Source organism: Rhodnius prolixus, unplaced genomic scaffold (assembly GCF_049639745.1).
Source record: "Rhodnius prolixus isolate KJV_2025 unplaced genomic scaffold, Rpr scaffold_1, whole genome shotgun sequence".
In the NCBI taxonomy this organism is placed as follows: domain Eukaryota; kingdom Metazoa; phylum Arthropoda; class Insecta; order Hemiptera; family Reduviidae; genus Rhodnius; species Rhodnius prolixus.
The window spans coordinates 55,924,030-55,946,968 of record NW_027411581.1 but is presented as its reverse complement, the minus strand read 5'-3'; the positions used below and the strand labels follow the sequence as shown (position 1 = coordinate 55,946,968).

The 22,939-nt window shown below is 35.0% G+C and overlaps 1 protein-coding gene across 15 annotated transcripts in view; it reads left to right on the top strand.

Moving 5' to 3' along the window:
• The window catches only part of LOC141445979 (uncharacterized), a 121,439-nt gene that overhangs the window by 7,142 nt on the left and 91,358 nt on the right, over positions 1-22,939 (top strand). The gene's annotated exons all lie outside the window — the stretch shown is intronic.

The window sequence follows — 22,939 nt, the reverse complement described above, 5'->3', positions numbered from 1 at the left end:
CATAAGGTGGGAAAGTTAGGTCGGAAAAGTCAGTAGCGTCCGACGGAACTTCCTGCGATAAAAGCTTCTTCGTAATCAGGAAACTCAAGAAAAAGGTGTGTTTACGGTTCGAGTTAATTCAAAATTCTACAGAGGAATACTTCCTTTTTACAACCAGTAGAAGAAAAGTAAAACTAATAAGGCTTTGTCTGGCTTCCAACACGGAGATCATAGGTTCGAATCCTGTTGCTGGCACTTAGATTTTCTCTTCCTAGGAGCTTCTTACAGCTCAATATGCCGTTGTGTCTGTAACGAGAGAACACTGTCCGGAGTCGGGCTGGACACTGGAAAAAAGCTCCGGGTGCCAACAACTTTAGTTGTTGTCGTGCCTTAAATACCAAAAAATAAAAATAAAAACTACGTGTATAAAGCACCAGTTAAAAGTTGTAAAAGCTTTATCCTTTGTGCTCGTAATGAATGGCACCATAAAGAGCCGGTCATAATCTTGATACAAAATGAAAGAGTAAACTTGGTTAATTGTCCCAGGTGAGATAAACTCATCAAACGCACACTCACACAAAAAAAAAAGATGGAAACTGTTAAATTCAGTTTTAGACCTAGTAGAGGCCTAATAGCTTTGGAAAAAAGGCACAAAGAACCATAAGTGTTTAATATTCTCGGTAATCATAGATTGGTTTGACTTCCACTAACACGTAATTAGAGTTAGAGGAAGTGACGCAGGATCTTCTCAAATTGTCGAGTAGGATTTGCACCGGAAGTGCCAAGTTCTGCGGATTAAAAAAATAGTTTTTTAGCATTTTGTGTACATGTGCCTAAAAACACTGGGAACTGATATTTAACCCTTTCGTTCCTATTGGGTTGTTTTTGTCCCGCTAAGAATTAAAAAAATTCTTGTGGGAATAATATGTCCTATTCTTGTTTTTAAAATGTTTATTTCAGTAGTTTTTAATCTTCCCTTAGTGTTGGAAGGTTACTACATTGAAAATAACCTGACGCCTAATAACCTGATTCTGATCTTAAAAATATTCGTGATATTTTTTATATTGCTAACTACTAGGATATTAATGCCCTACTAAAAAACCCTAGTGGGACATGTATGTCCCCTATGTTTTCGACAGTAAATACGAGGTGTGGCTATTAAATAACGAGACTGATGCTGCTATAGAAGAACTATGCATGCGCCAAATCTTAACGACCGACAGCTGTGCAGCGTAAAGCCTTCTCTTTCGATTGCAGCGTCTCTCGTGTTTGTAGAGAAATCTGTCTGGCCGGAACCGTCGTTTGTGTAAGTGGTGTTAGTTTCGTTTTGCCGAAGAAAACATGATACTACACATGTAGTAGAGCAACGAATTGTCGTGAAATTTCACATGAAATTGGGTAAAACCGCTATTGAAACTTATCTTTTATTAAAAGAAGTTTATGGGGATGAATCACGTGCGCGAGTTTTTGAGCGGTTCAACCGTTTCCATGATGGCCGAGAAGACGTCGGAGATGATGACCACCCGGGTCGCCCTTCCACGCCCAATACGGATGAAAATATCGATTATAATTAATCAACATTACTACCGTGAGGTGCTTGCTCAACTCCGTGAAAGAGTAAGGAAAAAACGACCCGATTTGTGGAAGAAGAACAAGTCACGGGTTCTGGCTCACACTGCATTGTCTGTGAAGACGTTTCTAGCCAAGTACAACATCCCAGTTTTAGGCCAACCACCTTATTTGCCTGACCTGGCCCCACGTGACTTTTATCTGTTCCCCAAAGTCAAATCTGCATTAAAAGAAAAAACGATTTCAGTCCGTTGAAGCTGTGAAAGAAAAAGCTGCACGCGTCATGCAGGTGCTCACAGAAAAAGACTTCCAGCACGGTTTCGAACAATGGTAAATTCGCATGGAGCGTTGTAAGGATAGGGGAGGGGTGAATATTGAAGGTGATAATAACTAAATATGTATAAATTTAAAATGAAATGTTTTATAGCAATAGTCTCGTTATTTAATAGCCACACCTCGTAATATGTTTCAAAAAGTATCACGTTTTTTTCGTAATTTTTTCCCTAACCCGCTCTCAACGAACTTAAAATGCGCGAGAATAATTGCAGTTTTTTTTTTATTATATTTTTAAATGCCGTGGCGAAAGGATTAGACCCCGTTCAACGTGATGTGGAAATTTATTGGTAGAACATTTTCCAATTTAAACGAATATTTTTAAAGTACCTTTTATTCCCGACCTAATCGCCGCCAGTTACTAGAAGTTTTCAGCTTTGCGCACATCCTAGCCAACTCCTATGAGCGACCAGCTATCTATCATCTTGTGACTTTTCCCGACAATCCCAATCGTCTGTTTTGAAACGGCGGTAACCCCAGCGATTTACTACCCCAATAATTGTCTGTCTTGTTTTTTTTTTTTATAATTCCAAGGAATCCAAATCATGTATTTCCATTAAAAAATCCTAATTTTGTAAAATTCAGTATTTCCCCTAATCAGCCAATAAGAGAAAGTGGAAAATATTTTATTAAAATAATTCCTATTTTTATAGCCAATTCTGATGGTACGTCTGATAAGGTAGGTTATCAAGACAGTTTTAAGGAGGCTTTTCACTTTATTATCAACCATTATATTTCTTACCAGTGTTGCTTATCAGACTGCATGAGGATGTAAGAGTTTATAATGTGATAGTGTTATGTGGATAAGATATTGTATTTTATTTCACTGTTTGGACAGATGTAAAAAAAAATACTTGCATTGTGTAAAATCAATGTCTTATTTACATTAAAGATTTTTTTTTTTTACAATATTTATTTTAATAAATAAATCTACGTGTATAATAATAAATTTATGGCGAACAAAAAATTGTGATGCGGAACTCTTTATTTGTAAATCTCAGTTTTTATAGAAATTATGAAATTTTAATTTTTACTGTTATGCGAGTAGATTATTTAATTTTTTCTAAAAAGCATTATTTCCTCCTAGAATTTCCCTAATGTCTCTTCCATGTTTGGGCCTTTTCAAGTTAAAAGAACTTGAATTAGCTAAATAAATATATATATATATATATATATTTTTTTTATCATTTATTTAGTTACAATCAACGCATTTTGCGTTAAAAGCAACAATGATAACAATAAATAACAGAATAACAGAGTGGAGAAGTTACCCAGCGGTAACACTCCAAAAACATTTTACTTTCTACTGACTCTCTTCATCAGAGAGGAGATCGCGAGGCCACCTGTCTTTTAAGACTGCCCTAGAAGTGTTGTCTGGAAACGTTCTTGAAGATAGATGTTGGTACCAGTGGATTGTGATGTGTTTGAATGTTAAGATGGAAATTTCTGTAACGTGTTTTTGCAACTTGTGTGACGAAAGGAATGTTCAAGTCTGTGTGAATGGTTTGATTGGCGACGTAGAAAGGAGCGTTTACTATAGAGCGAAGTATTTTAGATTGCAAGGACTGGATTCTTTGTAGATTTGAGCGTTTGGTTGAACCCCACAGTTCGATGCCATAAGCCCAGACTGGCTTTAGTATACTTACATATATAAGTCTTTTGTTGTCCAGAGTGAGTTTTGATCTGTTGTCGAGTAGTCTTTTCAGTTATCGGACGCGTCTGTTGAGTTCTGTTCTCTTAAGTCTGAGTATGAGGGCTCCATGTGAGTCTTCTGTCAAGGTAAAGCCCAAGGTAGCGGACTACGTTGACAGCTGGTAAAGGAATAAGATTGTAAAAGACAGGAGGAAGAGTGATGCGTCGAAGAGTGAAGGTAATATTTTGAGATTTAGTTTCGTTCAGTTTGATAGCCCATTTTTTGAACCAATTTTCTAAGAAGGTTTCTATGAGCTATTATTGGGTCTTTGTCAGTAGATAAGATGGCAGTATCGTCAGCATAGGTGAGAAGAGTAGTTTGAGGATGAGTAAGTATGTCTGAGGAGTAGATTGTGTACAGAATGGGGCCTAGTATGCTGCCTTGCCGGAACTCCAGCGTCAGCATGGCTGAATGGAGAAAGAATAGTTCCTACCTTCACTCTAAAATGTCTGTCAGTCAAGTAAGATTTCAAAATGAGGAAATAGGTGGCTGGAAGGATGGTCTTGAGCTTCCAGAGAAAATAAAATATACAAAAAACAGAAGTTATAACCTATAACCAAAAAAATAAAAAAAGAACACTTTTTTACAAAAAACTGAGAAAGCTTATTAACTGAAAATTAGTGCAATTACCAAAATAATCAAGTTCATTTTAGTAGAAATCAAAATAATAATAATCAAAAATTTTAGTTTATCAATATTCAATTTAGGATTTTCTTAATTTTAAACAAAGATTCCATTGTATTTTGAGTGAGATACATATGTAGCAATGTATTTGTGTCTGAATGAGGTAAGATCAGGGCAAGTAATCCGTAAGTGCTGTAAATTATCAACTTCGCCAGATTTACAGAGTTCACAAGGTTTAAGTTCGGAGAATTCATTATTCCTGTTAGAAATAGGCGAGCTGGTTTTTTTTACTTGCTGAGCGAATTTGGGTTATTAGCTTATTATTTGGGTTATTTGAGTTATTAACTTCTTTATTTGTGAAGTAAACTCAAAATGTGTGGCTACCCTTCTTCTAAAGACAAATATTACCGGATTTTTAGCATTATAATAATATAAGCCTATCCCACATATTTTCTCAAATCAACTGAAATCGGATATTGCAATAGTGGCCCAACCCACCTGTACGACGTACTAGCAAGAAGTGTTTGTTTTACTGTACCAAATTTTAATGCACGAGTGAAAACTAGGTTCCTACACTGCAATATATGATAAAGTTTTGGAATTTATTTGAAAGATCACTGCCATAAATAAATACAGATTTTCATCAAACTTTCTAAATCTACTTTACCCAGTATAAATACTTCAGTGGGGTTGGGCCAGTATTGCGCTGAGCGCCTCATTTAGAATGAGGTTCTCCTGCAGTTTGTCGTATTTGAGATATTTTGTTTAGTTAAACCGTACGATCATTCTATTGGTTCATCTAAAATAATAAAATATGAGGAAAATAAGAAAATAACGAATGATGATTATTTTTTTAATTGACTTATCTTTTAATCTCTTAAACATAGATTTAGCTCCCATAATATAATTGTTAGTTTTTATCTTGGAACACTTTTACTTTTTATTGGTCATCTCCTGATTAAAAGTTTACTACTGGAACATATGTTTATGTTGGATAAAAAAAACCATTAAGATGTTGTTTTTAATCGGGTTGCTCATCCGTTTGAGTCTCTGGGCTCTTTCTATCTCTTTCTGTAGAAATATATATACCGAGAGAAAGAGAGTGTGAGATAGTAGCGCCTATGGGGAGTGCGAGCGAGAGGGCACCATACATAGAGATAACACAAAAACCTTGATTTCCTCAGATGTTTGACCTATTACGTAATCTCTAACGACCAGCTGTGAATGTAAGAGTTGTGAATGTGTATTCGTTATAGAATTTCCATAATTTATTTTACTCTATTTGAATTTCAAAGTTGGATTCATTTGTTGGTGTCATTTATTATTTATTTATTAATAGTTTAATTCAGTAATAGTAATGAATCGATATCAATTTTTTAATTGTTTCCTTTATGTTGCTTATTAAGACAATGAATTGCGATAGTGTCAAAATATCGGTATTGATGCGCTGAATAAGTCAGCCAACCTGGGCCACTTCTCTGATAAGATTTTTCATTTTTTGAAAGTTTCCTCAGTAACATAGCTTCTACAATTTTCTTTTTAGTAAAGTAAGTAAGTAAAGTAAAAAGTAATCGCCTATTTTTTCAGGCGGGCTTAACGTCCAACTACCAATTAGGTGTCGTGGATGGAGGCGACTAGCAAACATACTTACTGTAAATTTCTCGTTATTAACCATTAAATAAAATCCAAGGCCTAAAGACCGGGAATCGAACCCAGTACCACAATACGTATTAGCTTCGCAGGTCTCGCCTCTAACCGCTCGGCTACCGTGGCGCCTAAGTAAGTAAAGTAATCGCCTATTTTTTCAGGCGGGGCTTAACGTCCAACTACCAATTAGGTGTCGTGGATGGAGGCGACTAGCAAACATACTTTACTGTAAATTTCTTTTATTAACCATTAAATAAAATCCAAGGCCCTAAGACCGGGAATCGAACCAAGTACCACACAATACATATTAGCTTTACAGCACAGTAATAGGTCTCGCCTCTAACCGCTCGGCTACAGTGGCGCCTCAATTTTCTTTTTAAATTGACACATTAATTGCTACAAGTACGAGATCAATAATATTTTCATTTGAAACATCCCAGAAAATTCATGTACCTAAGTGCATTTTTGGGCGAGGCTTCCCAATTAAGACTATTTCAGTGCAACGGACGGTCTAAGCCACCTGTCAAATATTAGTAGGAATTAAATATACGAGGTCTGTAAATTAAGTAATGAGACTGATTTAAAAAAAAAAATTTATTGAAAAAGAATTACAATTCTATATTGTCACCTTCAAAATAACTTCCTTCTGAAGCCACACAGCGCTGGAGACGTTTCTTCTACTCCTCATAGCAGTGCTCAGAACTCCGATACTGGACTAGCCTTCAGCTGGTCGGTTACAGTCAGTTTTCCGACTGTCCCAAAATGAGTTCTCTTGATGTGATTTTTTTCAACTTCGGGAAGAGAAAAAAGGTCACAAGGACTCAATTCAGGCGAATAAGGAGGCTGAGGAGCCACAGGAATGTTTTTACTGGCCAAAAACTCTGGTTTATTGAAATTGCTGTGTGACAAGGAGCATTATCGTGATGCAACAACACCCACTTGTTCTTGATGTTTGGTCTCACACGAATGGACCCTTTTTCGAAGTGTTTCAAGAACCTCTCGGTAAAAGTGTTGATTGACCGTTTGACCTTGAGGTAGAAACTCTTTGTGGACGATTCCGTAGATGTCGAAAAAATAAAATCAGCATGCTCCTTGTCTGTCACACAGCGATTTCAATAAACGAGTTTTTGACCAGTAAAAAACATTCCTGTGGCTCCTCAGCCTCCTTATTCGCCTTTACTTGAGTCCTTGTGACCTTTTTTCTCTTCCCGAAGTTGAAAAATCACCTCAAGAAAACTCATTTTGGGACAGTTGAAAACATTCAAACGGCTGTAACCGACCAGCTGAAGGCTATTCCAGTATCGGAGTTCTGAGCACTGCTATGAGGAGTGGAAGAAACGTCGTCTCCAGCGCTGTGTGGCTTCAGAAGGAAGTTATTTTGAAGGTGACAATATAGAATTGTAATTCTTTTTGAATAATTTTTTTTTTTTTAAATCATTCTCATTACTTAATTTACAGACCTCGTATGTGAGTAAATTCCAAATCTGAAAAAAAAAGATCAGCCTGCCGTAAGTGACACACTATTTGATGCAGAAATTCCACGATTCCTTGAAGGCTAAATTCACTCACTTACCTGCAAAACGATTATATAGACGATACAATAAAAGATCAAAACGGAAGTGCATCATTTCTGCGCGATTTACTTGCGTAATGGCTCTTTAGCAAATTCATTTTTGCGCGATTCTCAGAAAGCTTTACTTTTTCATTTTTTTGTAACTACTTTGTCAAAAAAACAAAAAAAAACAAAAAAACGTTCGCGGCCAGCAATAACTACAACAAAATTGAAGCACTTCCTTTTGTTTTTTCGTTACCACTAAAACACTTATTTGTGTAGAGCAAGCACAAATAAACTTTTATCACAACACCAACATTCACAAAAGTTTCTGAGTGTGGCCAAATATTCACGATGAACAGTGTACTAGGTGTGTGTAGATTAAAGCATCGCTAGTGCAAGGCGATGTTTGTGAACGCCATTGGCCTCAATTGTCAGTTCGCCAGAAAATTTTAAATTTACTCTACGATTAGCGCTGGGGGGGAAAAAAAAGTAGACTAAACATTTATTTAGAATAAAATTTTAAATTTAATCAAAGTTTTAAATACATCTTTGTAATACTTATTTTAAGATATATCGCACACAGGCTAATTATTATAGAATACTCTTAATATAAAATAATATTATTAAAAAATCCACCATCTTGTAATATTGATTAATAATATTAAATCATTTTTGTTTCTGTAACTCACCTCCCGCGGATTACAAGTTTTTGTTAGTTATTATAACGTATTGTTTGTGCCAAGGTTATATTAATGGGTAAGATTGAGATCATTGTACATTATAATACGTATTTACGTGTAGGTTACAATGTTGTTACCTTGTACCATGGTTAAGGTCATGTTTATATTATATTTACATTAAGTAAGTTGCTCTGAGAGTGGGAAAGCATAAGTTGTTTTATTTGTATAGCCCGGAACTGACTATAAGTATTCCAACATATGGATCGTATACGTACATAAAAACTTTTTGATCTATTACTATGTCTTTTAAGCGGCTAACTACAAAATTAAAACTACCGTGTGTTTTTTTCGTGGTAGACTGCTTCATTTTGTGATCATCGATCAGTTTAGGGTGTTTTACCAATCCAGATTGGCCTTGATGAACAACATGAAGGCAAAAGAACACAGTAACCAAACGTGAAGTTGATCCTATAAAAATAAAATTAGCTCTTCTTAGTTTTAGTAATAAGGGCAATGACAATGCTTGGAAACACGGTGGTATTGCAAAGCTGAAACTACAATTTTTGCCGAAAACTCCCAACATCAAATCAGGACTGCACTAAAACGTACTTGTTGCAGACAAAGCGGCCCTTACTGGACAATGAGCTGCAGGGACCACTAGAAAGAGATAAATAAAAAGTGTAGCAAACTGGACTGAAATCCGCAGCAGGACCTCTGCGTCCTGATTCTAATACTGAGCTAATCCTTTCTAGTTTCGAGTCTCTGAACGGGATATTAAGTTCGGGATCTCGTACAGGAAGCGGACCACAAATTAACGTTGACTGAATTTGGATATTTACAAGCATAAGTAGCATTTTCTTCTTAAGTGGTGCTACAACTCATGTAGAGTCTTGGCCTCCTCAAGACATCCCCCGCCAGGCGTCTTTTTCCTGCGCAGCCGCCCTCCAATTTGGGAATCCTAACATAGATGCAGCATCCTTTGCCACACTATCCTCCCAGCGCAGCGTTGGTCTGCCTACCCTCCTGGATCATTGCATGTTTCCTTCTAGCGCCTTCTTTTTTAGGAATCTCATCTTCACTCATCCTAGCTACATGTCCTGCCCATCGCAGTCTACATAGCTTTATTATTTTTTACTATATCAGAATCCTTGAACAGAGTGAACAATTCCTGATTGTTGACTGTATTTTGGTATTTTGCAAGCAACAGTAGCATTTTAATAAACGAATTTTCCAAATTATTTTTGAGAAAATCGTGTTCGAGTACACCACAACAGATTTTTTGTATTTAATACAATGGTAACCCTCAAATAAGAAAACCATTTCGTCCAAAAAATTTTCCTATTAAAGTTAAAGTAATTTCTTACTTCTTTATCTTGACATTTTATCAAGAAAATTTAGTACTGATAAGAGGCTGTTAAGATTAAATAATTTGAGTAAAAGGGGAATGGGTAATTTCGGGTAGACTTTCGAGATTATTATAGCAATAATGAAAAGGAAGGGAGAAATAGCAATATGCATGCACGTAAATGACTTTTCACAGTTTTTTAAGGCGGAGCACTTTTAAGGAAAATTTCGTATAATGAAAAATTATTATTTTTCAAAGCTGAAAAAGAAACCACAAAAAAAGAACAGATTCAATTTTGGAAATAGTTTCGAGTTTTCCGCTATTCTTCGTTTAAAGTAGTAAGAGAAAATAGACTGGAAAATAAACCACTAGTTTTGTTTGCGTCATAAATACACAGCCTCCTAGATACGGTCTCTAACGAAAGCTCACTTTATTATCATAAGCTTAAAGTCAACATCGTTCTGTTATTTTTATCTTTTTTTTCTATATTTTGCTCTTTTAGATGTTTTTTTTTGTTCTTTGTTTTTATGGTAATAATAATTTCTATTTTTGTGGGATATATTTTCGTTATTTTCTCATATTTCATTTTTAAAAAAATAGCGGGGACAATATTTTATATAATTACTATTATACTTTTTCTTATATTTGGTAAGAAAAATATTACGATCGTGTCTAATTATCGGGAATTTGTGTTTACCGGAAATGGTTTTGAAATAATCTGAGTCTAAAATTGGTTTTCCAAAAAATGCTGTTCGTTTAAGTGTGTTAAGTATTCCCAAGTGACTTGACGGTAAACTAAAGTGCTATTACAGAAAATTTTACTGGTTTACTACCCATTTATTTGTTACTGTGAATTGATTATGTGGCTGAAGTTCATACTGAATATTTTGAATTGGAATTTAGAAGTTATTTAATGTTTTACTGACATACAGTTAACTGACATGGCGTAAAATAGAGTTCAAAAATAGCACTGATAAACATAATGTAAGAAATGATACAAATAATTGAATTGATGACAAAAATTTGGTTTTAAAAAGAAGGCATATTGGAAGACTAAGGATTCAAGATTGGCGAGGAATCGGTCAAAATAAAAAAACAACTCGTCTTTTTGCCAACGTTTCGACAAATATATTGTCTTCGGTTTCTGTAAGTCAGCCTACCCGCATAGCCATGCCCTGAAGAAGACAATATATTTGTCGAAACGTTGGCAAAAAGACGAGTTTGTTTTTTATTTGACCGCTTCCTCGCCAATCTTCAATCCTTAGTTTAATAATTTACGGTCACGAAGCCAATCTATATATGCAAAATGGAAAGTTACTTACAGCTCCATTTTCCTTAATCTAAAACTGCTTGTAGTGTTCCTCTCGGGAGTAGAGGCTGTAAGCTTTAAGCTACTGAAAAATGCTTGGTATTATCTGAATATATTCTAGTGCAGGTGTCTGAGAGATTAGTTTGATTCCATTAATTGGCACTAGAGCAAGGTGGCAAAGTGCTCGACCTAATACCTAAGTCCATTTTTTTCAATGAGTAGATTCTATTCCTAAACTGCAATTTGCAAGCTCATCGACGACGGCTACTCTTCTTTCGACATAGATCGACAGCTTACTACAAAACGCTACAGTTTTGGTATTGAATAGAAGTCAGAGGGTACCAAATCTGGTCCAGTAGGGTGTAGGGACCCGGCAGATAAGATACACGTTAATGAAGTACTTAACAACTTTTATAATAAAACTTGAATGTGGAAACCAAGTTTAAAGTTCGAAGAACATTGTTTTGCAAGAATTGGTAAATTCCTGATCAGACTTTTTTTTGCAGCAATTTCTTTCATGTTCATACTTGATCTTATTCAATGTATAAGCGGGATTTTTAAGGAGGGATGAGTAGTTAAGCTCAAATCTAGAAAGGTGAACATTATATTACTATTCGGATCAAGCATCGTTAAAACATTGCAGTGAGAAATGACTAAGCATCATGAATTGGTGCACCTAACGCACTAGATAACTTTTTTCTTTTTTTGTATTTATCCGCAAATTTCTTGAGATCCTCTCCAAAATTCTCCTATTGTTTTTCAAACCTTAGTTTGAAACCAGATTTCTCAGAGAATATTATTTACCTGGTTTCCTTAATACTGTAACATTCTACGTGAAAAAGTCAACTATTCTTCACAGAAAATTTAAAGTTTCCAAATCATTTAATATCGCATATTGCGGCATGAGAATGTCGGAAAAGTTTTCTCATAAGAATATTATTTTAATAATTTAATATACTCTTCTTTATAATAATTTTCACATCTTTTTAAACTAGAAAACTTACTGAAAATTATAGTTTAACTTACTCCATTTTTGTCTGTTACAGGTAAGGACCTAATTCACTTGTTGATTCAAATTAGGTTTACATTTAGTGAGTATTTAATTTTTACTTTAATTAATCAAATTATGCTGTTTCTTTTCCTTTACAGTTGCATTATTTAATAAAGGAGGATTTACCCTATACTTTAAAGAAAATTTGGAAATTTTATCTTTTATAGAAAAAGAGGAAAAAATGGTTAAAGTTGGGTGGTTTTTCAACGTTACGCTTTTTCGTGCATTTTTTGACAATCAACCCTTAGACAATTAAATGTTGTACAGGACAGTTTTAATAATTTATTAACGCCAATTTTGTTGGTTTGTTTAAAAAATAAGAATTAAATCTAGGATATTGAGCTGTAAAACCTTCATAGCAAGCTTGTTTATTGTTGCGCTCTTGTCATGCAGCACATGGAACAAGCACGCTCTTCTCCATTTTCGGGCAAAGTAGCTGACTAGTTGACTTTTTATTACATTTTTGTGACAAAACGAAAATTTCCAAGTGAAATTTACCATCTAGTTAATACTAATGGAATAATTGGCCCAGTTCCACCTCTTCTTTTTGTTTTGGATCGTCCGAGAACCTCACAGAGACAAAAAGTTTAGTTATTACTTCATTATATTAAGGAACTATCAATTATTGTTTATTTAATACCTTAAGGAGATAATGTTGCTTCGTTATTTTACAAACATTATATTAGAAACCTCCTCATTAAGGAAGTGATTTGTGTTGTGTATTAAATGAAATTAAAAGTTCTTAAGTGAAGAATTAATGCACTCCCTTCTCAACCATCTATTCATCCCCCCAAAATAGGAATTTTGGGTGCTCCACTTTATTTGTATGTATATATGCAGCTGGCTGAGAAGTAATGAATGTCCAATCAGAGCATTCTATTCAGATTACTTACTGCAGTACTACTATTTGAATCTGCAAATCAAATTTCAATATTCTCCAGGCGGCATGAATATTTCTCTAGTTGATGGGGAATGTGAAATCTACTGCTGGAGGCAAGCCGGACTGGGACCGCCTCTGGCGCGGCTACGGTAAATTACATACCAGTGCAGGAATTACCAATAAATTGTCAAATCTGAACACCTGTTCCCCCCCTCTCTCTCTACAGTTATGTGATGGGCAGGGAGAGAATAACTCTGCAGAGTATTGCCGTCTACCCTGGTTAGTGTCCGATCTAAACCGCACGCACATTAATTAGACCATCTCAATTAAATCCCAAGTTTTCGTGCTAAATTAATTATGATCTCGAATTCACATACATTTCATTGCGAGAGTTTTGATAAATATTATGGGTATTCAATGTTCTCGCTACGAGTTAGATGCTATGAACCCGAAGCTAGACACTAAGGGTTTTGGTTTTGGGCAAGAATGAATGAAAATTCTTTCATTTTGATAATTCTAGCTTCTTTACTGGGTACTACTCTATGGTGAAATTTAGCAGCTAGTACAGAACAGGACAATGCCGGGGAAGATGCTACTGTCGAGGACTGTCGCCAGTGTGTTAGGCACAGAGGCTCCGCTAAACAGATTTAGAAGACTGAAACGGCTAGTAAGACTGACACACTGGTGCCCTAGATAGACACTCCACTATTAAATAAGTCTGTATCTGAGTGCTTATCAAGGACTGGGCCCTAGGACGCTCCTGGTTAGCATAAAGCTAGCTATGTAACTCTCCCTTCGTAGGGCAAACCCTTTTTAACCCCTGGCTTGGTGATTGGCTAGCTTTTTCTTCTTCTGTGGTTTTTATTCTTCTTTCGCTTATGCAGAATTCCAAGAGAAATTTCATTTCGTAAATTACCGTGAGCGAACAGGATAGCAAGACAGCTAGTTTACTGTATCACCTCTTCTTCTGTAACTCCAAACTGCAGGAGAGTAATAAGCTCTTATGCTTCAGAGTGGTGGTAAGAGCTAGGCTACTGTATGCATGTATATCTCGCCTGCAGCTTTGCAAATTAGAACATTACCAATATCCAGGTGCCCCAAACTAACTTTCCAAGGATTACGGCGGAAATTCACTGCCGTATTCCCAGATATCTGTCCTGCATCAAAAGTAATATGTGCATCTAGTAGAGATTCGAATTATTAGCCCTTACCTCGCCAATAATCCGCTCTGCGGTAAAATTAGCGAACATTAAGAAGGGGAAAATCGTGTCAGGCCGCAACAGATTTGTCGTCGAATTTATCTCGACTCGAGAACCAACGATTTTCACTTGATGCTTTAACTACTTGGTCAATCAATTTTATATGGAACAATTTAGGAAACGGATTGTTGATGTTTACCTTGTGTTCATTCTTGCATGAATAGAATTGATTCAAGTCGTTGCGTCTAGAGTTTTTTTTTTTTTTTTAATACTTTGTCATCTCCTCCATACTCAGCTCTTTTTTCCCCATTCTTCTTTTTGTGCCAAACTAGAGTATTGCGGAGTCACCAGTAGAATCCTGCGAACAGCACAGTTCAGTTGGGCTTTCCATAGGGGATGCACCGATCCCACTGCACCCCTTGACCTTCTTGACACGCAGGACCAATGAAGAAGTTACTCACTCACTCAGGGAACCTCTCCTGCCTGGAGACTTCCCTTCATCTTCTAAAGATGGATCCCCCAAAATAAAAGGCATCTGATAGGATCTTAGGAAGTGTGTAACACCCTTTATCCTGGAAATTACACACACTCTCCAGGGTAGAACTTGGAAGAGCGTGTAGCCTGTTGGAAGGCCCTAATGCCAATACCATCCCTCACCTACAATGCTCCTACACTGAAGAATTTTGTAGGAATAGAGCGGGAAGTGATGCCAATATGCCTATATGCTGCTATTGCCTAGATGTTCGAGAGCCTGGCTTCTCGAAAGCAAGAATCAGTCCTTGTAAGAGCGAAGAGCCAGCAATCAAGAATAATCCTTTTCTTTTTTAGTGGAGGACTTCTTCAGCATCCAGTTATCGTCCAGGTTATCTTGCAAGTTGTCTGCTGATGAGCCGGCACTCTGTGAATCCGTTTAGTTTCGCTAAAAATTAAAAAGTAATAAAATTGCAATTATATCGTTTCTTTCACCTTTTAATATAGTTAATACGTTTAAATAAATTTACTATTAATAACCCAGACAAAATTGTTGAATATTTTCGTGCCACGTTATTCTGTATAATTTTATATAATTGTTTAAAAATCTGTTGAGTGCATTTTCTTCTAATTATATTGCAGTTAGTCACTATATCCTTTTAAATGTACACATATCAATTTTTTTTATTTATTTTAATAGATGTATAAGTAAATAGTTGACTACGTATGAATTCCAGCTTAACTATAATAACCGAATCGTTTAAAGATAATGCAAGAAAATATTACTGATAAGAGTGTGATATCGGCGTGCGAAATGGTTTTTTATTCCATCTTCTATGCATTTATTTCATTTTTTTTCTTTTTAACCAATAAGATTAATTTATTCTGGTAGTTTAGTCTAGTCTGTATACGAGGTGTGTTCAAAAAGTAACGGGAATTTTCGTTTTTTGAAAAAAATATTTATTTATTCATCTACATTAATATTGTCGCCTTCAAAGTAGTCCCCTTCGCATACAATACACTTGTGCCAGCGCTTTTTCCAATCCTCGAAACACTTCTGAAACTCGATCTTTGTGATAGCTTTCAGCTCTTTCAGCGATTCGCTTTTAATGTCATCTATGCTTGTAAAACGACGGCCTTTTAATGTTCTCTTTATGTTTGGAAATAGAAAAAAGTCACATGGAGCCATGTCTGGCGAATATGGAGGCTGGGGCATCGTTAAAGTTTTGTTTTTGGCCAAAAATTCACGAACAAGCAATGAAGTGTGAGCAGGTGCATTATCGTGGTGCAAAATCCATGAATTGTTTTGCCACAAATCCGGGCGTTTTTTTCGGATTGCTTCACGCAAACGGCGTTGAACTTGTAGGTAGTACTCCTTATTGATTGTTTGACCTTGTGGCAAGAATTCATGATGCACTATGCCATTAAAATCGAAGAACACAGTGAGCATAACCGCACTTGTCGAGCCTTTTTCGGTCTTGGCGATCCAGAATGCCTCCACTGGGACGATTGAGCCTTAGTTTCGACATCATATCCGTAAACCCATGTTTCGTCACCTGTTATAACACGTTTCAGTAGATCCGCATCGTTGTCGACTTCATTGAGTGACTCTTGAGCAACTTCCATTCTCCGCTGTTTTTGTTCGAAATTCAACAATTTTGGAACAAATTTTGCTGCCACACGTTTCATACCCAAAACATCCGAAAAAATTTCATGGCATGAGCCAATTGATATGGCAACATCATCAGCGACTTCTCTGATTGTGATTCGGCGATCGTTCATAACCATTTCTTTCACTTTTTTCACGTTTTCATCGGTTGTTGATGTGCTTGGACGTCCAGGTCGTTCGTCATCTTCAACGTTTTCGCGGCCATCTTGGAAACGCTTATACCACTCGTAAATCCTTGTTTTACTCATAGCAGACTCACCATATGCCTTTATTAACATTTCACACACTTTATTTCATTTTTTACGCAAAATTTAATACAAATGCTTTGATCCATTTTTTTTAACAAACAAAAATCGCCAAGCTCGAAAAACACGTCTAACCTTAACGGCTGCCACTTAGGAAGTAAACAATGAATATTACTGAAAATTTTATCGTACTTCAGGGGCATGTGTACCAACATAATAAAAAAAAAATTTTACAATCACTCTCCAAACCCGCGAAATTTAAAAATTCTCGTTACTTTTTGAACACACCTCGTATATTCTAGGTTAATAATGCAACAGTTTGCAAATATCTTTTACGAATTACAAGATTTTCAAACAAGTATAGTCTTTACTTGCTTGGAAGTTGTTCTTTCCAGTTAATTATATTTGATCGTTAGTTGATGGGTTAAACAGCTGCAACAAAATGAATTCAATAGACTTCAAGTTATTGTCGAGTTATTTCACAGTTTACTAACATTAACTTAATTAGTAAATCATTTTTAAATTGCAACAATAACCATTCATCCTTCAAGACTCGATCACCATCTGAAATCATATTAGCCCAGAGCGTGCCGAACTCCAGGAATGTATTCTCCTGTTACTCTGTTCATTTCCGGTTAAAAAAGCTCCTAGAAATAGAAAATGTTGATGGGATATTAAACTGGAATGTTCGCTTGAAAAGTATTTTACCTTCCTTAGTGTTATTTCTTTTTTAAATGTTTTCTAATGATTTTAGTTCGAATTTAAGCGATTTTCGCTACAAATTAACTGAAAATCGTAATTATTTGTATTGATTTTCTACTGCTTTTAGTGATTTATTAATTCTGGGCTTCATTTACTTTTATATGGAATAGTTTATTAATGAATTCAGGAAGAGCATGACATTAAATGCCACACAGTATTTTTGTACACATTAAGAATTACTAAATATTTAGTCAAAATTCTGTATTTAATTAGTTTTAAAGATTTAAATAAATTAAAAATAATTAATAGATGAAATAAAAGGTAAAACATCTAAAAAGAATGATTCTTAAAATGATCTAATAAATAATATTTAGATCAGAAGTTGTTAAGAGTGTAGAGTAATATTGGAGGAGTTTTAGAGTTGGTTGAAAGGTTGTATGGCTGCTGGTTGCTCTATCGGTCGGTCGGTCGGGAGAAGGGAGCCGCAGCTGGCGGCGGGGGAGAACTTGGCCAGATAAAAAACTGCTCGTCGCCATCAGTATCATGAGAAAGAGTTCTGTGAGAGCTCCTACAGCCAGCTAGTCTACTGATACCCTTACCGACAGTTAAAAGAACTTTTTTTTTTAACTCCGATGATGTCTGGTGCCTCTTTCTTCTTCTCTCGGCCAATCCTTCTCATTAAGTTACTTAATTTTAATTTTAAGTCTCTCCCTTTTAGCTCCTACGGAAGTGGTTTACTGATATCTGAATTTTAGTTTACACGTGTAATTTCTAAATATTTTGGAGTTTTTTGAAATAAGCATTTTTTTTGTTGCTCTTCTTCAGTGGGGATTTCTTTTATTAAATGTGCGAACAAACGTTTGTTTTTTCCTGATCATGGTAAGTTATCGTTTTTGGGTTTTCGCCAGAAGGAAGTTGTACCTGTTTTTTTCAAGTTTTCGGGTTCTCCAGGTGATTTTTTTTTTTTTTGTGGGGAGTTGATAGACTGGGATAATGGCAGAATCATTGTTTTGAGGGGTTTCAATCTAATGGAGGAATCTTCTCGCCCAAAGTTGACAGCCAAGTTATCTCATTTATGAGATTTCCAAGGTCAAGTTCAGCTTTATATCTTACAGTATTTATGAACTTTTAAATTAAATTACATACTCGTAATATTAGTTTCTCAAATAAGGCTCCAAAAATGTCTTACACTTTTAATGTTATGAAATATTTACTTCAAAATATAGAATGCAGTTATAGAATACTTATCAAATAAACCAAATAAACTGAGATAAAAGTTTTTGTTTTTAAGACATTATCGTAGCACAAACAGGCGGAATTAAAAGTTAAACGTTATTCTTAAAAAAATTATTATCTAAATCACGTAAAAGCTCAAAGCTTTGGAACTAAATCACTCCCTAAGCCTTGAAATTTTCCTCAGACTTGCAATTCCAGCGATGATTATTATGTAAGCGATAGAAATATTATATTGTCCGAAGTGGCACTCTAGTGGAAAGCTAAACGTTGCATTTTTCCGAGAGCTTCTTTCAAAAAGTCAATTTTCGTGGGGAAATTTTGGGGAAAAAAATATTTTAAAATTATTAGAACACTGTTTATAAGAAAATAATTGATGCTCCATCTACGTATAGTAGACTTACGTGAAAAACGAACCTTCTTATATTCTTTGAAAAAAAAAATGAAATGAAATTTCTTTATTAAAAAATTGTAGTATAATGTAATAACATAAATATTAATAAACAATACAATGTGTAGTAAGAATTCCCAGCTTGAAGCAAGTAACTGTCAACTTCCGTAAATGAAGAAAAAATTTTTTTAAAAGCGTGGTTGATGTTGTTGAACAGAATTCGCAGAAGATCAACTTGATATTTCGTTCCGGAAACCTAAAACATTGCATAGAATTACACAAGCTTTAAGCCAAAATGATGTTCAGTGTAACGTAGGTGCTCCCTCTACCCATTTCGAGAACAATGCACAATTGTATCCAGGACCTTCTTTTGCTGTTTAGCTTTTGCCCGTTGATGTTCTTCCTAAAATTAGTACTCTTTAATAACATTATAACTGTTATTTGATTAGATTTACCTTTATTTAGATTTCTTTAAACTATTTCAAATATAAGATTTGATTATTTTTTCATTTAAATAGATTTTCTTCACCAGTTACGGCAAAAAAATGAAATAACCGCTTTGAACGCTAAGTCTACATAAAGCAATTTAGGTGATTAAATTGAAAAATAGATTTAAAAAATATAAAAATAAGAATATAAAATATTTATATTTTTTAAACGTGTTTTATTTGTTCGTTAATTTAAGGCGCATCATCATCTGAGTTATTAGCTCCTGGAGCTTTATTCAGTGCACTGCTCGATTTGAACTAGGGATTTCCTTATGGGAATCCAGTACGCTAACCTCTGAGCAATTTCCTTCCCTGTTAAAAATATTATTAATAGCATTTGTGAGGGAAGGGATTAGCTATGAGGTTAGCATACTGGACTCCCACGCGGAGGTCCCGGGTTCGAATCCAGCTGCTGACCCTTAGATTTTCTCTTCCTAGGAGCTTCTTACAGCTCACTGTCCGGTGATGGACAGTGTTCTCTGTAACGAGAGAACAATGTCCGGAGGCCGGCAGTGCACTGAAAAAAGCTCCGGGCGCCATTAACCTTAGATGTTGACGCGCCTTAAATCATAAAAAATTAATGATCTACAGTTAATGATTCCTTACATCAGAATTGAAATGGCTCTTTGCCCAACTTCTCCTTTTCACCAGGAGTGGCCATTGATTAAGTATTCCCAAGATTTATTACAGATATAATAGATTTTTTGGGGAAATATTGAGGGGCAGTCAATCTATAAATTCAAACACAAATTTTGTTTCATCTCACCAACGTTTCGGTAAATCTATTACCATCTTCAGTGGAGTTTAACGTTAAGCTAAAACATCATAACTGTTCTACTCTGAAGATGGCAATAGATTTACCGAAACGTTGGTGGTGAGATAAAACAAAATTTTGTGTTTGAATTTATTGATTGACCGCACCTCAATTATTCCTAAAATCATCAATTTAACAACGATCGAAAACCAAAACTATCATTACCAGATATTTGCGCGTAGTAAGTGTACCAAGGTTTAAGAGATTTCATAGCAGCCAGCTTTTCTCTGAGAAAATCTATTTTTAAAAAAAACCTGAAAAATTATTTATTAAAATGGTTACTTCCTTTTCAGTAAAATGCAATATTTAATACCCATAAAAGGTCTAGTCAGAGGCTTAAAAAATCGGTTAGTTGAAAATTATTTTTGTTCTATTTCATATTCTTCTACTCAGATAAACAGCTTGTCTTTGCATTTTTTTTTTTTTAGCTGATCTTTAATAAGAGTCTGGGAGCCTATTTGGCTCCATGTGGCTCCAATTTGGTACTCTTTATTCTACAGAACATTCACTTGGAGCCAAAATTAACTTTCTGTAGAAATGCACTAGTGTTAATGAAATTAGTGTTATTTAGATGTTTGTAAATTTAGTTTGATTATTAATTACTCCAGTAATTCTATTGTAATTGTCTATTCGTCGTTTTTGTTTACTGATTATTCAAGTTGACACTAATCCTGTGGCAATTTGTGTCGCGTTGGAAAAAGTACTTCCTGAGGAAGTCTTAAATTTTTATTTTTTTTAGTTTTATTTTTATTCCCTTGAAGACTTCATCAAAAATTTGTTCCCAAAAAATATTACACTCCTATAAGTGGTGCAGTACTATAAGTCATGCGAGTGATCATAACAATTTATAAAATCGCCACATCTTCCATCCAGTTGATCATTATAGACACTCCAAACTTACTTAAAAATTGTAAACAAAAAATAAATTCTTGTACAAAAAAAAAAACGAACATTCCAACAGCATATTTATCGGTTACACGGTCCTAGGAGTTTATGTACGCTAAGGAGCCTTTGCTTTTGGTTTGCCTTTCTACCCGGCAATGTTCGCTGTGTGACTGGGTGTAGAGTTCTAGATAGGGAATGTATATATACATATATAAAAAAAAAAAGAAGAGGGAAAAAAGGTTATTTTGCCCTGGTGCTGTAGCCCCCTGCCCTGTGAATTCATACTCCCGCCCGAGATCAACGAGGAGGGAGGGGGACCCGCGCGCAGGTTATATATTCCTTTAGTTATCGATCGATTAAAGTGTTATAAAAAAAAAAGGTTACCTCTCGAATGGCAAAAAAATAAAGTAGAAGTCTGCACAAGTTATTTGGCTTTATAATCATCAAAGACTATGGTTTATTTTTTAGAAAATGTTAACTTGCAATACTTTTAGGTACTGCCTTTACCTTTAGAAAAATTTATTTATATCTAAGTAATAAATTATAATTAACCAAAAATTGGTAATAAATTAATAATACAAAAAAAAATCTACTTTAAGTAAATGCAAAAACAGAAATCGTTAAATGCGCACCATTGGTGTGTAGCCTGGGTAAACTAATTGTGTCTGTAATGTGGACTAATTTATTACGAAACTAAAAAAGTGGGCTATTGAACTGAGTCGAGCCTGCAGTAGTGCTCCTCTATACGGCTGACACACTCAACAATTCTGTTCTAGAGCTCCTACTACAAACTACGCTCCTGTTACTTACTCCTTTTTTAAAACCTCTTTTATTTATTTATTTTTTTTTTACTCTCTCTACAATTCCTTGTTCTTTCTAATTCTAAGGAGCTTTCCTTCTTCGTTTAGGCATTCTAAATGGACGAATGTGTTTATCTAACAGCTTCCTTTAGTCGTTTTAGTTCTAAATTTGTTTATATTCAACTTTCTCTTTCTTATAAAAGTTTTTTACATCGCGCTGTTTTATTTTATTTTTGTATTTTGTGTAAAACTTATTATTAAAATACTAAATGATCAGGGCGTACGTTTGTATGAGCTCCTACAAGTTTGTCTGAATGTATGTGCTACAAGACAAGCACAATCCCAAACCGGAAATACGCAAAACATTCAAATTTCCTTTATGAATTGTACCGCAGTGGGCTAACAAACAAATAATCTTTGGAACAAAATCGATCAACCAAAAAAAAGTCCACAAAATCGATTTTTTGTAAAAATTTTATTTGAAATTTCCCCCCCCCCACCAAAAAAAGGCTTGCATTAATTTTCCTTAACATTTTATGCTAGTTGCATAGATGTTATCTCAAAATTTAGTGATTTTATTTATTTTTTTTTTTTAGAATAGCAGTTCAGGGTGTTTGGCGGGGAGCCTTATCGGACATCTGGCTGAAGTGCCACTGTAATTTATTATGAGAGCTATCATTTATAATATAAAAGTACAAAGATTAAATCAATGAGTGGCTAAAAAGTTGTAGTTTGAAGAAAATTTGATTAAAAAATCATTTATTCGAATTTTCTCAGTTTTAATATTTTACTGTTTTCTTACCTGTAAATATTAGCGAAAATTAAATATGGCTGGGTCCTCTATGGTAGGAAATATCGCTGATTTTAGTAGCTAGCGTATTTTTCCATGTTATTTAAGTAATTAATCCCCACGCCCCCTAAAGGATGATACAAAAAATCGTCTGATGAAGAAAGATATTCGTTTTACCACCTTTGACTTGCCTGAAAAACTAGTTCGCCCTGTGTAGTAAGATTGGCGACTATGACGCTGAATTATAAGTACAGACTCAGAAGGGTGAAAAAGGGTGAGCTCTTAAGCTCGTGGCAATCAGCTTAGGGATAATTAAGGTTATTCATTTTTACATTAATTAAAAATTATTAGTGGTAATTAAATTTTTAAATAAACGATAGTTGAGATAATTGTGTAAAATAAAACTGTATTCAAATTCGTAAATATTGTATTTATAGTTAAATAGATAAAAATGCAATCTACGAATATAACCATGCTAGTGTTTTTTTAATCAAATTTTTAGTTTTCTACATATTAATGAGGTGAAAAGGGCCTTCTCTTCGTGTTAGTCTGGCAAAGGGGAAGGGCTCTTTGAGGTTGTACTTGCA